General features: G+C 36.2%; 1 long non-coding RNA gene across 1 annotated transcript in view; it reads left to right on the top strand.

Moving 5' to 3' along the window:
• The first annotated feature begins 1,827 nt into the window (after nt 1–1,827).
• Nucleotides 1,828–10,900, top strand: part of LOC134172982 (uncharacterized) — an 86,877-nt gene continuing 77,804 nt past the window's right edge. Inside the window, exon 1 of the long non-coding RNA XR_009968087.1 lies at nt 1,828–1,940. This is a non-coding gene — a long non-coding RNA (uncharacterized LOC134172982). The remainder of the gene's footprint in view (nt 1,941–10,900) is intronic.

The following is a 10,900-nucleotide window of genomic DNA, read 5'->3' as shown; positions in this document are numbered from 1 at the left end:
TTTTGGCTCTAGTTTTGCTTGCTTCTAAAGAAGGTGTCTCTATGGCAATCTCAGAAATTCTCAGTAGAAACTGACACGTTGAGGAAGATGGTAATTATTTTGTGTGTTTATTATATAATGGGAAAACAGATGTAGAAGTCTGGTTTTCCTTGTAATAAAAGAAGCAATTATAACAAGAAAAAAAACTACTCATTTTATTAACCTAAATGTATGTAATCTCTTTATTAGTATTATTAGTTTGGAAAATTTAATAGACATATTTTTGAAAGATTTTAAAAGTTTACTCTATGGTGGTTTGTTTTTTTTTTTTTCTGAGCTGTAGCAACTGACTGGTACTGAAGACAGCCTGAGCAGGGACTTTATTACGGCAGTGAGCCAAAAAGTTAAGTCTCTCATGTAACAAAATCTCTTCCGACAGAGGGCTCAATTCAGAAAGCATCCAGAATTCAGACAGGGTTGCTCAGTAGTGAGAGTGATCCGTGGCAATGGGAATCACTCAGATGAGGGAATGTGACACTCATTGAGGCACTTCAGCCCCTTCTTCATTCTCCCAGGAGCATCTGCATGTTCCTGGGAATGTGGGTATTTGAGCTGGCACTTTGCATCTGCTTTCTCCTGCCGCTCTTAAGTCCTCCAGCAGTTACGTCATTTAGGTTGCCAAAACAGACCTAAGGGTGCCTCTACATGTTTGTTTGAATGGTGATAGCCTTACCAACCTCCAGTGGGTTGATCATCACCTAGGGATAGACTGCTGGGAGAGGAACCTCCATTCCTCCAAACCTTATGAACTTGCCCAATGGAGTTTGACCTTGCTCCTCAGCACCAACAAGTATAACAATTTTGGGAGAAGTCAGGTGTTTAATGTCTCCAGTCACAGTCAACAGTCTTTTCTCTGTACCTTCTTCTATCATGGTATCAGGCAGCCCAAGGTGAGCATGTTAAAGTGCTGGCTTGTTTTTGAAAGGTCCTTGTACCCTGTCAGCTTCTTCCCATCTCTCCCTGGGGTCACACACACAAACTTGCTTGGGTTTCTTTCTGTTTTTCTGCCTCAGACTTGGTACTTGTGCAAGCTACTTGAAATCACCAGTGTGGTAGGAAAATAACCTGGCTAAACCCAATCATACTGTTTTCTGCTTGGCTGCTAAGTTGAATTGATTGCTGGAGTCAGTGCCACACTCATTGCAAAGGAGGGCGTGAAGCTGGGGGTTGGGATCAAAGACAGGAAGAACAAGGGGCAACAAGCCATTATGTCACTCAGCTGTGTGTAAAGCTGCAGCACTGCATCTTTTTCCCACTCCTTCATTTCCTTCCTACTACCTAGTCCAGCTAATAACTTGGGCATGCAGAGTAATTGTTTCAGCATTTGATTTCACTGTGCAAAGGAGAAAGCAAGCTGAAAGTCAGATGCCTTCTTACTTGACGTCTGATATTTCTCTATTATGATAATAAAAGATGGTTTTCGTGCCTTTGCATGTTCTGTCATGGTAAACAGCTGTGCCACCAGATTTCATGGAGAAGTAAAATAGGTTTCAATTAAATTATGGAACTTTTTGCATGAAATTTCATGGAAATCTTTGAACTTTTATTTGTAGAAACTGTGACAGGGTTTATGTAAGTAAGTATTAATTAAAATATTCTCTTCTGTAATTTATTAGCATTATTATTTTGCAAGTTATAACTTGTAAAAAATGCATTCATCCAGGGTATACGTTATTAGTTGCCTTATTAAGAAAAAAGGACAGAAAAGTCACTACTTGGATATTAGCTGTACCCCAAGTCTCCTGTGACTTAAAAATGTAAAAATGACCAATCCTATCTCATATCATGCAGAACCACGTGTTGGAGTCACAGTGTGAAGTCTCTGAAAAGCTGACCCCCAGTATTTTGAGTCTGCACAACTGGGATACCAGCAGCTGAATCTGATGGTTTTGCATTTAAATGTGAGTATATATGATTTTAATAGATTAGGTCTTAAATATTACAGTTTTAGCTAGTTTGTGTATGTATTTGAAATATAACACCAAGTACTTAATGTTGCTCTACAACATATCACTATTTTCTCCCAGAAAGGTCACATTACTTATGTAGTGTAATATGTATGGGTTAATTATTATGTATATATCACTGTGCCATGTCTCAGTAGCATATTTGCTATTGCAAATAAAGCAACAAAAGTAAAACTGGGAATTTTGTCAAACTGAATGCAAAATACTCACTTGAAATCAGCTCCCTTTTTAGCTGGATACTTCAAATTATGATGGGTGACTTTTGACCTGCAGTGAATGAAACCAAGTCTTTGTTTATTCTGTCCTTAGACTGAGAAGTGTAACTCAAGTTGATCAATCAACTTGATCAAAACTTGATCAAAGTTGATCAAAAAAACAGCAGAGTAAAAGAGAAAACACTTTGCTTTTCAGGAAAGTGTCCAAAGAGGTCAAAATGTTGGAGAGGGAAGGTTGTTTTTTTTTTTTTTTTGTTTTGTTTTGTTTTTTTTGTTTTTTTTGTAAATTCACTGGTTCCACCAGTTACTAAGGAGTTATACCAAAATCCGAACTGTGGCAGATACATAACCTTTCCCCCAAATTATGCACATTGTTGACTATTACCTGGTCCAGTAACATGTAGGAAGAAATGTTTTGGGGTACCACCTACAGGTGAGTATAGTCAAAATAGTGCAAGAGGGAATAGATTTGCAAGCCCAGGAGTGGTTGAATAAAAAACAATGATGAAGAACAAAGCAGCTTGGCAGGTAAGGAACAGTGTAAAATATTAATAGCCAGGTTGAACATCAAGGAGAGGAAGAAGACACAAGACTTGTGGAACCAAGAGACTGGCAAGCTTTGTAGCCGTTAGATTTTTCAGAAACCGACTCTGTTGCATATAACTTCAAAGTCATGAAAGCCATCTAGGTCCAGGAATGCTTGATTTCCTTTCCTCTTCACTTTTTAAATGCCATCTTAAAATGTCAATTTAAATGGCATTTACATGAAATAAATAAAAATGAAATATAAACCTTCACAATCCTCAACAACAATAGTGTTATAGAAATTTGAATCGCATCCAAACTGCTTATTCAATATAAATGACATGGTGAAAAATAATTTGGAGCCCTTTACTAGTTCTGAAAATGGCACACTTGATTTACAGTTCTATTCCTTATAAAGCAATTCTAAAAATTTTATTCTATAACAACATAAAAAGTAGTCATTTAGTAGTTAAAATATTTAGTATGGTTGGGCCTCTACTATTCAAAATTAATGCCAAATCTGAGGTGATAGCTGAAATATGTTTGTAGAAGCAATGTGAAAGATAGTGGTTAGTTTAGGAGATTTATTGAATTTAATGGAAAAAATGCCACACATACAACCAGTGAGCTTATAAACATAGGGTTCTTTTAATAAAATGTTCAACTGTAATTACTTGAAAAAATATACTGGTTTTGTGTTGGAGATTCAAAAAAAAACATTTTGTTATGAAAGCTAGTTTCAGTCTAAATTTTTGCATTTTACAGAATAATGTAATTCATGTCAATAAAATTCTTGTTCTCAAAGTTGACAGTTAATTTTCAGGTACTGATGCAGAAATAGAGAGAAAATATACCTCAAAGTTTATATGTAAACACTCATTCTAAGCACATAATAAATGTTTATTAAAACTTATGCTTTGAGGTATGCTCCTTATTTAAATCGTATGGTATTTACTCTGTTCAATTCTTAAAACATTTCCTTGTCCATCTCCTGGAAATTACCAAGTAAGAAACTTAGTGTTTGATTGTGAATGCAAGCTGTTGTCTTCTGCCTTTGCTCCTTTAAGATTGTAAATTGGCTTTGAGAACAGCCTTCCTAATGTCTGCAAGTACTTCCTTGGCACCTCTGTGGTAGTTTTTAATATTGTCTAGCTTATTTTAAAATTAGAATTGACTCTTTCTTCCTGTGTTTCATTTGCTGGGCTATTCCTTTTGCTGTTGGTACTTTTTGGGTGTTTAAAGTAAGTAGACAGGTGAGACTGATTTTGGTGATAGAGGCAGTTACAATTAACATGATTCCTTTTTGTTGCTTTAGAAATGCTATGTGCTTGTACATATAAACCATTACTTGATTCATTGAGAATATGACTTAAAAAATGGTATTGTTAAAGGCAGTTGTAGTTGTAATTTTTGTGTGGGGTACAAGTTGATTAATTTGTGCTAAAAAAATAGACTGTTACCAGAGCTTCACAAAGCAATCAGGGGTTTTGGGGGTAGGAAATAGATTTATGAATTGGTCAAAAACTTCTCTTCTTATCCTGGCAAAAATTGTTTGAACTATTCATAAGAAGAGGAGCAACAACAAGATTTAATTCCTCTCCTAAAAGTAAGTTCGCTTTTGCAGATTGTGTAAATGAAGGATCCTACTAAGAAAAATATGACAAACACAGAAGTGTTTTTTAATAAGGTCAGACCTTTACAAAATCGTCTGCTTTTACAGTACGTATGTTTGGGGGAGGGGGGAAAGTAGAGAACAAAGGCAAAAAATGAACAATTTTTAAGGATGGTTAGTCAGTTAGTAGTGATTCTGTCAGGGCAGACAATTTCACACTTTGAAGCTAGAAAAGCATTCTTTCATACATTCAGCTGGAAAAGGAAGAGTTCATAAAAATCTTGTAAATAAAGTGGTACATACATGGTATGTAATAGCAGTGCTGAGAATATTTAACTAGAGACAGCCTTTTTGCTAGCAGTTGGAAGGAAGAATATGAGGAAGATTGACAAAGAACAAAGGAAAAATGAGACGCGGGAGAAGGAAAGATTAAAGAAGAAAAGAAAAGAGTCTAGCTTATCAGTTTTCTTTTCATGAGGAATAATCTAAGAATGAATAAAATTCTAGCTCAAAGAGGAAATATTTTTACATCACTTTAGCTCAGAGAAGAATACCCAACATTATTAGAAATTAATTCTGATATTATCTTTTGAAGGTCAAGTGAAATTGTGCTTTGGATATAGACTACAAGCCAGGCATGTTCTCTGTGCAATTAAAAGCAACAAGCTCTCCACTAAAGAATGTGAAAACTATTCAAATTAGCTTGGAGGAAGAATATACGTCTTCATTTTATTACAACACTATGTATTTCCAAGAGTAATGACATTAATCTCTAGCTTTGTACTTCACTTAGTTCTACAAAGATATATTGTCTGACTTAAAGAAAAAGACTAGAAAACGGGAACATGATTTTCAAGCTTTTTGTAAGTATAGGCAGCAGTTCACGGTTCCCCCCCATATTTATAAAAACAATGTAATAACTTCCATGAACATGCAGCATAGGAATATGCAGTTGGTAAATGAAATCATTTATATATTAAAAAAAAAAAGGATAGAAAGATTCCAATTAGCATGTTGTAATCTATATTGCACTTAATTTCTCTAAATGAACCTATGAACAACCTAAGCCTGTTTGGGCTTGGGGTGTTTTGGGTTTCTTTTTCTTTTTACTTTCCTTTTTCAACTTCTGTTCCTGCTTACTCACACCTCTCCCCTGTATTTCTAGGTGTGTTTTATGAAAATTACATGTTTTCATAATTTTAAATCTTAGGGTCTTAAATTCACCTCCCAGACCTAAATTAAGATCACCCTGTTTATTACAAAGGTGTTAAACTCCTGTGGCTCCCACAGAAGATGCTCAGTAGCGCTCAGCACTTCTGCAAATAAGTTACTGGGAATGTAGGCACTTTTGTTTTAGGTAGTTAAATATTGATTCAGAAGGTTCGAGTTAAGCTTTTTCATTTGGAAACATACCTTTTGATAGGCTCCTTAATTTCTACACTGTGCACTTTTATAGCTTACATGGCCCACTGGTGGGACTAAGCTATGTCAGGTGGTCAAGTAGGTGTTACTAGGGTACTGCTGGCTGATATGGTAAGATGCTGTTTCTCTTTAGAGTTGAGTGGTAAAAATCTAAGTTGTGCTACTATAACATCAACCTTTCCTTTGGTATATGCCATCACTGTAGCATTTCAACTATTTTAATTTCAAAATATCAACATAGCATTTGGTATTACATAGAATCGTAGAATAGTTAGGGTTGGAAAGGACCTTAAGGTCATCTAGTTCCAACCCCCGTACATAGAAAACATGGTTGAATTATTGCAGCAAATATAGAGAAAATGTTCCAGTTTGTGGAAAGGTTATTTGAAAATAAATATATAATTTATTTGTATGGGGGTGGGTGTTGTCAAGATTAAAAATAACTTTGGTTGAGAAACTATGTATAAGGGGCACTTAAAGTAATTAGGTTCTTGTTGATGTAACTCAGCTTCATACAGAGGCATTGAATTAACTGAGTCAGGGTATTCAAGGGTATAGAATAATACGTCATGTAGATCCATGTACAGATGTCCTGTTGTCTCTCCTTTCCTGCTTCACCCTCAGCAGCAAGGCTGTACCCAGACCTCTGACTGTGCTCACAACAAGCTTCCCTGTATGGCAGTTTTGTTTGTGTCCTTCAGCTCCAGCTGCCATAATGCAGGAGTTAAATGACATGGAAAATATTGTGTTGACCCAGCAGACCTGTGGGACATTCATGCAACTTGCAAAGGTCTAGCAAAGGGGCTGAGCATCTTGTAAAGTCCAAAGTAGGATTTTGGTGTGATTTACATTGGTTCACCAACTTCAAGCAGAGGTCGATTTTTAATGTCAGTGCAAGAAATCTGTCTTTGTCGTATGGAGAGAAATATTTCTATAACTCTTGGATCTTTCTCAGCTAAGTCAGGGTCTTCTGAAATGAGAATTTCAAAACTACACTTACTGCAGTATTTTATCTATGAATCTATAGTTGAGAATAATTTCCTTCTCTCGTTCATTCACTTAAAAAAACCAAACCAAACAAATCCACAAACAAACAAAAAAAAAAACAACCACCAAAATTCATCTGGGTAATAATAAATTAAATGGGTAAGTGGAATAATAGAACCAGGATGTACAAATATTTTTAAAACTATTCTAAATACTCTGGTATTAGAATTGCACCAGAAGAAATTGTTCAAATAGTTGGCAGTATCCTAAATATCTGCATTTTTAATATAAATTAATTTGTAATAGAAATTAATTTGCATTGTAATTTAGTTTTCTATTACAATGGACAGTAATTTATATTGCAATTTTTCTGACTGCTAGTGTATTTAATTAATGTTTATTATTTGTTTCCCTGCAAAAATTCCAGAAAACTTTATGGAACAAAATAAGGGAGGTGTTGACTTTTAACTCTTCTGTTGTTTGTAGCTTCAGGGTTTTTCATTTATCTGAGCTGATGCACTCATGTAGAGGTAATTTGATTTCATGATACTGCGTAGTGGTATTTTTGTCTTGTCTTTTTCTTTAAGAGGCATGTACCTCCTTCTGTGACTTAACTGCCAATCTTGATTTTAAAGACCAAATTTAGACTAAACCCGGAGAACCTAGGCATTTGAAAGACATTTCAAAACTTTGTGGCAAGATATGTAAAAATAACTCCTAGATCTCCTTTTGCAAAAGGGAGTACTAGCAGACATGTCTTCCATGACTTATGGCAGTAAATAAACCTTCCAAGAGTCCAAGGTGTATCATCATTTGTAAAAAGCAGCAAGCAAAACACCAACAGAGCAACCCCATCTGATATGACGCCTAACTAACATTTCTTCTGGGACAGGAAAAGGTATACTTGTATGTAGAAAAGCTTTCAAGCATTTCTATGCTTGTACCTCTTTAGTCAATTTCTTTATGTTCTGCAAAATATTCCATCCTTTCCTCGAAAGCTGAATTAATTTTTGCTATTGTATGAGCTGGGGCTCTGAACATCATGCAGGAAGTCTTAAGCAGAAAAACTTGCTCAGTACTATGAAGATACTTATATCCTTATGTTGTCTTTTCTTTTTAAAGTCATTTCATTTATAATGGAAATCACATCGCATCCCATTTCCAATTTTCTTAGCTGTGATTTTGTTCAGGGCTCAGTGCTAATAAAGGATTGACAGTCTAAAAATGGACCCAAAAAGTTCAGTGGGGCTGCTGATCCCAGGAAAAATAGTCCTGGCATGAATAGTGTCTTCAAGATTCATTTTATCTAGAAAAAATTTTGACTGGTTTCAGTCCTAATAGTGGACTTTGGATTAGAAGGGGGTGTGGGGAAGAGAGGCAAGGGGGAACATGTATGAGAAAGGGTCCTCTTTCCAAATTCCTGAGCAGCAGATGGGATGTTCTGGAAATATTTAGATCACACCAATAAATGAAGAGTAGCACATGGTCCAAAGAAACAATGTTTTTGCCTACACGGTAAAACAAATAATCTGGTCTCAGAGTCACAGCTGCTATGGCACAGTGACTCATAGTCTGTAACGTGTGGGATACTCCCTTTATAAAATGCAGTGGAATGAACTGCTGTTCAAATGCAAAATCTTCTCTTAAGACCCACACTGTGTTACTTGTGCTGAGCCTTGAACAGAAATGTTTTAACTTGTCAATGAAAAGTAGTTTACTTTGGAAAAGAAAGAAGCGCAGAACAGGATAAAAAAGCATTTAAGTGAGATGTGAAAATAAAGTGGGCTCCCCCCCCAACCCAAATCTTTAAGTAAGAAATTGAGATTCTTGTTTTGGTGATTTGATTCCCTTTCTCCTCTGGATTAAAAAAAAAAAAAAAAAAATCATATAAGTATTTTAATGAAGTTCTCCCCTTGGGGTTGTTCAGGGAGAGATATCCTTATGCAAGTGCATACATAAACTATAGGGAAAAAATTGCTATTTTCTGTTTGCAGTTAAAGATGTTTTAAATAGACATTAAGATTATTAGAGTTGGGCCTTCTGGGTAGATGTTTTGTTTTAAGACTTTAGCACGTGAGAATAAAGTAGTTTTAATTAGAGTTGCTACTGTTTACCAGCAGTAGCATTGTGACTGTGGTGGTCTTGGACTATACAATTTGTTTACAGAGAGGGAAATCTGATACAATTGTAAAAAAAAGTTCTGCTGTGCAAATCCTTCTTGAGGTCACTTTTTACTAGTGCTTTAAATCCTTCTTACTTTATGCCGGCTTATTCTTTAAAATATAGCAGTTAGTTAATATCAATATATCATACATGACTGCTTGCCAAACTGCTGTGTAGGCAGTCCAAGCAACTTAACAGGGCTAGAGCTGCCATGGGCACAGGCATAGCAGCCCAAGCCCCTGTGCACATCACAGTCTGGAGCCTGTGAGTTCTGTGGTACAGCAGTGGTCCCTGGAGTGGTTTCATAGAACTGAGCTTCTCTTCCAAGGTGCTGGATGAAAGTAAATGCAACTGTGCATCTTTCTTGTTTTTATGATTAAAAAACCAAAAAGACTAATCTTACCTGCAACAACACAAGCAACACAGCACAGCTTATGCTATGATACTCCAAGCAATGGGGAGATATAAAGGTCCAAAGAGGATCTCTGTATGCCCCCAGATTTCTCTGAGAGAGGAAATGGAAAGAAAGGCCTGCTGGAGAGATGCTGTGGAAAGGACTGGCTCTGTATCTGAAATGCTTTTCACTGCCAATTTATGTGAGTGCTGTGAAGGCTAGAGACATGGGTCTTGTTGCAATGGACCCCTTGGCAGCTGCACATTGCGACACAGTATACGGCTGTGCCATATACTGCAAATGTTATCCCTAAGTATTGCTGTAATGGAGTAGTGTGCCTCTAGTATGGTGGATTTCAAAGCTGTGTCAGTCCGGGAGTCCTCTGACCCCTGCTTTCTGATCACTTCTGTGAACCAGAGTAGCCAGTATGTTTGATCTAATATTCGTTATAGGTCCATGCCCTTGAAAGTGAGAACTGGAAGAAACCTTACATTCTCAGGTGCCACTTTCATATGGTCTCAAATGGAGCCCGATTTCCATTGCATTTACAATTAAGTACCAAATGAATATAAACAAAACCAACCCCGCCTGTATCTATAAAAAGGACTGTGTTCACTTATCTACTATCAAATTATTTCCTTAACAGTGATACTGGTAGGCCTCTATTGCTATGCTCCCCTCTACTTGGGTTTTATAGAAAGCTTCAGAGCTCCCATAGAGAAGGTAGTGCTGCCATGATGTGAAAAGATTAATAGCAGTGTAGTGACTTCAGAGGAAAATGAATGACGGTACTTAATGGTTTAAAAAAAAAACAACCTGATACTAAGGTAATCTGTGCCTGTGTATAAAGAAGCTCAGCTGGATAGCAAAATCTTTAGTGCTAAACCTATGAGACTGTTAAAAAAAGTGTTGTGGGTTCATATTTCTGTTTTACTCAGTGCTGAATGAAGGAAAGGAACAATTCTGACACAGCACAAGTAATGTCCATACAAAGACAGAGCATACAAAATAACATCCATTGGACAATGCCAGCTAAAGATAGGTGTTATGGGTAAAATACATCTATGTCCAAACAAAATATAGTTACTGACAATCATGAACTTGCATAGGTACAGAAAGCCTTTCTTACATAACACATGTTTCTATGCCTTTGCTGAAGATTCAAAGCTTTTTCTGGGTCCTGTTTTAGCAGGGTAATTTTCATTCAGATGCTAGTAAAACTTAAATGGATCTCTAAGCTACTTAGAAATGAGAACCAATGCTACGTTACTTAGCAATCCAAACTAGGACTGTAAAAAAAATGAACCGATGGTGAATGTGAAATGCATCTACACAAAGCACAAAGATGTCATAAGGATTGTTCTGTTTAGATTTACTCTGATGCACTTTTGATGAACTTCAGACTCTGCTGCTTCTTACAAATTAAAATGTTCCTAGGTCTGCAACAGTGTTAATATTCTTATGATATCCTAATAACATTATTGCTGTATCTTTCTCTAAAGGTAGAATGCTGTTTTTCAATTCCAAAATATTCAGACTGTGTTAGAAGTATGAGTGCGTGTGTATATATATGTGT

The sequence above is a fragment of the Pezoporus occidentalis genome, unplaced genomic scaffold (assembly GCF_034315485.1).
Source record: "Pezoporus occidentalis ecotype Australia unplaced genomic scaffold, CSIRO_AGI_Poc_V1 ctg49, whole genome shotgun sequence".
In the NCBI taxonomy this organism is placed as follows: domain Eukaryota; kingdom Metazoa; phylum Chordata; class Aves; order Psittaciformes; family Psittacidae; genus Pezoporus; species Pezoporus occidentalis.
This window is presented reverse-complemented; position numbering and strand designations above follow the sequence as displayed.